Here is a 6,000-nt window from a genome sequence, read left to right on the forward strand (position 1 = left end):
AGAAAACTTTCCAAGCAGGTAACCTCCTCTTGAGAAAGATAACGTCATTACAGATACTGAAAGCTGCTTGCTGTGAGGTTCAGCACGACAGGCCGTTTCAGTAACTGAAGCAAGCATATACCCAAGAACATTTGCCTTCATTTTCTCCTAATAATATTTGAGTGGGAATTTGAAAGCAAACATAGTGATTGAGAAAGATAAATATAATGCCCTTTATATTAGAAGAATTCTGGTGTTGGTGTGTTTTAGACAGAACAGTAGCTTAAGATTCAAAAACCTCGTCCCATCCCTGGTCAGCAAGCACCTCACCTGTGTGCGTTTAAATAAGCAACTGAAAACATCTTCTGTGATTTCATTATATATCTGTTATATCACACACATGTTTTTATGAGTCTTAAGTGAGCTTTTACATTTTCTTTTCTATATTTTCAGAGGAAAGGTGTTGCATGTCAGAGATTACTAACAGCGGTAATAAGAATAGCACATCAGAGACAGAAATGAATGCTGTTCTCCTGCAAGACTTAATTCTATCTTGAGCTCTTTTCTGAAAATTATCCAGGCAGGTAACCCAGCCCATTGCCAGATAGAGATCCCTCCTCTTCCCCAGCCAGCTTCCTCAGTTCTATGCTGAGCATGTTTTGGACACTGGAATGGGCTGCCCGGGGAGGTGGTGGAGTCACCGTCCCTGGGGCAGTTCAAGGCAAGGTTGGACGTGGCACTTGGTGCCATGGTCTAGCCTTGAGCTCTGTGGTAAAGGGTTGGACTTGATGGTCTGTGAGGTCTCTTCCAACCCTGATGATACTGTGATACTGTATAATATCCAGTATTCCCTTGGCTGGCTCAGTTAGGCTGTCCTGGCTGTACCCTCACCAAACTCATTGTGAAAATTAGGTTCATCTCAGCTGAACCAACAGGAAGAAAGAAGTTGAAGTTACCTCTTCCCAACAAAATCACATAAGTTTCCTAAAACCTACCATGTGCACACCTAGCTTGAAGTGAGAATTAGTCCAGCACAGAAACTTCCAAAGCTTGGATTTTCAATTGCAGCTGGCATTTTGCCCTTGTATAGAATCTAATTTTAGTAAGACAGTATTAGACAAAGCATATGCAGAGACATAATGTAAGTGCCTTGTAGGAAATAACTTCCACTTTTGACTTCCCATGGCCCTGTATCTCTCGTGATCACTGACACCAGTACAAGTTAGGTGTGACATTATAATTTTCCAAGGGTATCCTGGCTCGTGTACATGGTGTATATCAATATCAGTGACTGCAAACAAGAGCAGAGCAATGGAAAAATATTTTTATGTCCATGTGTGCAAACAGGAACATCATAGAATCGTGAACATGTTTTGTCTGGAAAAGACATCAAAGATCAAGTCCAACCATTGGCCTAACACCACCATGGCCATTAAACTATGTCACAAAGTGCCATGCCTACACATTTTTCAAACCTCTCCAGGGATAGTGACTGAACCACTTCCATGAGCAGCCTATTCCAAAGCCTAACCACCCTTCAGTAAATATTTTTTTTCTTAACATCCAATCTAAACCTCTCCTGGTGCAATTTCAAGCTTTTTCCTCTCTTTCTATCACCTCATACCAGGGAGAAGATACTGATCCTCATCTCTTTACAATCAATGAGATCTCCCCTCAGCCTTCTCTTCTCCAGATTAAACAAACCCAGTTCCCTCAGGTGCTCCTCATAAGACACATTCTCTAGACCCTTCACCAGCTTTTTTGTTCTTCTTTGGACATGCTACAGCAACTCAATGCCTTTCTTGTAATGAGGGGTCCAAACCTGAACACAGTATCTGAGGTGCAGCCTGACCTGTGCCAACTTCAGGGGATCACTACCTTACTCCTGCCAGGCGCACTATTTCTCATGCAGGCCGGGATGCTGTTGGCCTTTGTGGGCACCTAGCACACTACTGGTTCACATTCAGACACCTGTCAACCTGCACCAGCAGATCCTTTTCTGCTAGGCAACTTTCCATCCACTTTTCCTCGATCCCGTACCGTTGCATGGGGTTGTTGTGATGAAAGTGCAGGACTCAGCAGTTGGTTTGTGGAATCTCATACAATTGGCCTCAGCCCATCAATCTAGCCTGTCCAGGTCCCTCTGATGAGCCTTCATACCCTCAAGCAGATCAGCACTCCCACACAATTTAGCATCATCTGCAAATATACTGAGGGTGCAATCAACTCTCTCATTCAGATCAGTTGGTTTGTGGAATCTCATACAATTGGCCTCAGCCCATCAATCTAGCCTGTCCAGGTCCCTCTGATGAGCCTTCATACCCTCAAGCAGATCAGCACTCCCACACAATTTAGCATCATCTGCAAATATACTGAGGGTGCAATCAACTCTCTCATTCAGATCATTGATAAAGATACTAAAGATAAGTAGCCCTGGTGAACACCACTGGTGACTGGCCACAACTGGATTTAACTCCATTCACTGCCACTCTTTTGGCTCAGCCATCCAGCCAGTTTTTAACCCAGCAGAGCATTCACCCACCCAAGCCACGAGCAGTGAGTTTCTCCAGCATGATGTGTGGGACGCAGTGTCAAAAGCTTTACTAAAGTCCAGATAAGAAACACCCACATCCTTTCCCTCATCCACTAAGTGGGTCACCTTGTTGTAGAAGATCAGGTTTGTCAAGCAGAACGTGCCCTTCATGAACCCATGCTGATGAGGCCAAATCATCTGGTTGCCCTGCAAATGCTGCATAATGAGACTCAAGACTATCAAGGTCTGAAGTTCTCTGGGTCCTCCTTCAAGATGCATGGCAGCTCATAAGTATACAGCTTCTTAAAGAAGTGTAGGTGCAATTGGTCTCTGTATTGGTTCACTTAGTGCTTGTGCAATATCATCACTGCTGGCAGCAGTAGTAACTTGACTGTTAGAAAGTCAAAGCATTTCCTAATGTTAATTTCCTTGAAAACTAAGGAGCTTAACAGCAGCTAAGTCATAGCTAGTTTTATGGGAAACATGAAAGATAACAATGAGTTGTATAATAATAACACTTAGCACTTACGCAGCTCTGTGTGCTTTCAAAGTGCTGTACCAATACTAAATAATTCATTTTAATTAAAAAGGTCTTGAAAAGATTAATGGACCTTCCAATAAGTGTGAAGTGTTGGTCATTACCTCAACAAGAGAAAGATCTAGCCCTAAATACCTTTGTTTTTGAAAATTAAGAAGGTAAGCTTAGGGCAAAACAATGCTCAGCCAAAAGCAGTGAAGCTACTTGCAGAAGTAAAAGGTGTAATATCAGCCCCCAGATTCTACGTCACAGCATTTCCCCCTTTTTATTACTTTCCACAGGTTTCAACCCTTTGACATTACCAAGCAAAGAGTCCTACTGACTTCACCAGGAGCTGTTCCTTAGCAATTTTAATGTGCTTTCTCAGAAAGTGTTTGTCTTTCCTGAATTGTTCTGTTTCACATCATCTGTGGTACTTGCAGCTGTAGAACTAAGAAGGGCCTTGTTTATGTGTGTATGAAACAATACATTTCTAAGAATAGTTTTATTCTCAGCACTACTACCACCTGTCTTCAAGAGAAATGCCACACTTCCTGTCAGAGACCTCCCTTTTGTTTCGTGTAAGGAGATTGCCAGTAATGCAGCAACTGACTACCACAGACTTATTTAACTCTGCTAGGAGCCACTCCTGCAGGGCAATTGTTGTATACTAGCTGCCATTCTCCCCATCGTGCTAGCCAAAATGTCAGGCTAAGTAAGCAAGCATCTTCTCACATCATCATGCCATACTGCCTGATGTCCAAATTTTCAGTCTCTTTCCCCTACACCTTTCCATCCTTCTGTCTCAATTTCACTTTTCATAACAGATCTGTGTGGATTTGGGATACATCTCAGGTTTGCTTTTATTTTTCAGGCATACTAAATTTTAAACTATACAGCATTAAACTCTCAAAGGCAAGTTCTCTAGCGCACAAACAACTTTGTACCTAATTGATCCATGCAGTGCTACAAATAGCCCAGCCAACCATTGCTATTTCTACCTAAAAATATCCCTCTGGATATTGAACTCAATCAGTCTTCCTAACCATTTCAAGCAATCTGTTCCAAAGATATTTTAAGTACATTTATATAAAGCATCCTTTTTGGGATTTAGAGGTGTATTAGTTTTCTCATATTGTGCTTTCAGAGGTCACTGGTGATAGAGAGATCTGTGCATTTTGTATCACAGAATTGCCTACATTGGAAAAGGCCTTTAAGGTCATCAAGTCAAATCTAGCCTTACACTGACAAGTCCTTGACTAAACCATATCCCAAAACATTACATATTCTGGGATGGTGACTCCACCACTTCCCAGAGCAGCCTATTCCAATGCCTGACAACCCTTTCAGTAAAGAAATTCTTCCTAATATCCAATCTAAACTTCCCGTGGTGCAACTTGAATCCATTTCCTCTTGTTCTGTCACTTGTTACTTGATTGAACAGACCAATCCCTACCTCTTTACAACCTCCTTTCAGGTGGTTGTAGACAGCAATAAGGTCTTCCTCAAGTATCCTTGTCTCCAGACTAAACAACTCCATTTCCTTCAAGTGCTCTTCATAGGATTTGCTCTCCAGACCCTTCACAAGCTTTGTTGTCCTTCTTTGGACATGCTCCATCAAGTCAGCATCCTTCTTTCCAGAGAGGGGCCCAAAACTGAACATAGTATTCAAGCCTCACCAGTAGAGGGGTAAAATCTCTTTCCTAGTCTTCCAAGCCACACTATTCCTGTTACAGATTAGGATGACATTGGCTATCTGGGCAGACTGGGCAGACTGCTGACTCATGTTCAGAAGGTTATCTATCAACACCCCAGGTCCATCTCTGGTGAGCAGCTTTTCATCCAATCCTCCCCAGGCCTGCAGCTCTGCCAGAGACTGTCATGGCCAAAGTGCAGAACCCGGCATTTGACCTTACTGAAACTCACACAACCAGTCCTGGCCCATTGACCTCATCTGTCTAGATCCCACTGCAGAGCCTCCCTACCTTCAAGCTGATCGACACTTCCACCCAGCTTAGTGTCATTTGCAAGCTTACTAAAGGTACACTTGACCCTGACACATCCAGATCATTAAGATGTTAAAAAGGACTGGCCCCAGTACTGTGCCCTACACACAGTGTGCAGGAGCAGTGAAGCTCTCATTTCTGATGAGCAGATTTTATGAGAATGAACAAGGAATGCTGCTGGCATTTAAGACCTTCTAAGGTTGTCTATGGAAAGGTAGGTATGTGTACCACTTAGACATGTTATTTTCTCCTTTGGAGGAGAAGTGAGAAGAGAATAGAGTATAAATTAAAGGTGGCAGGTCACAGAAAACTAGAGAAATAGCACACAAGAAATAATCAGCAATTTTGCATTGCTTTTGGATGCCCTGTTTGGGCAAAACTGGGTGCAAATGTTTTGTGGAATAGTTTGTACAGAAGTTTAGAGGTAGCTTTCATGTGACCATAACCTGAATAAGAAACTACTACTTAGGATATCAATTCTTACTCCAGTACATGTAAAATGTCAGTGCTTTGGGATAGAGCAGTAGCTCAGTAGCTTTAAAGAGCTAAAGCTTAGGCTCTGGAATAAAATAAATAAAAAATAAATAAATGTTTAAAAAGCAAAGATTTTTCCAAGAGAAAGGATAGAGAAAGGGGCAAAATGGGAGCTAATTTTCCACTTTACAATCCTATTGAGAAACATGAATTCCTTTTTTGCCAGTGGACTTGCTGATTTCCAAGAAGACTGTATGCCTCACCATTCCCATGTTACAGTCTAGGCAATGACTGGCTCACATCAGAGCTATATGAAAATAGAAGTATTGCAGTTACGGTTTTGACATGAAGTGGAGAGAAAGAATCACTCTGCATAATGCTTTTGTGAAGAGATTACATATATCAGGCAGTTACGTTTAACATTTTTCACTAAATAAAATATATGGCATTTGCATATTTCTTTTTCACACACTCTGATGAAGGTCAAGTAA

The sequence above is a fragment of the Pogoniulus pusillus genome, chromosome 1, assembly GCF_015220805.1.
Source record: "Pogoniulus pusillus isolate bPogPus1 chromosome 1, bPogPus1.pri, whole genome shotgun sequence".
Taxonomy (NCBI): Eukaryota; Metazoa; Chordata; class Aves; order Piciformes; family Lybiidae; genus Pogoniulus; species Pogoniulus pusillus.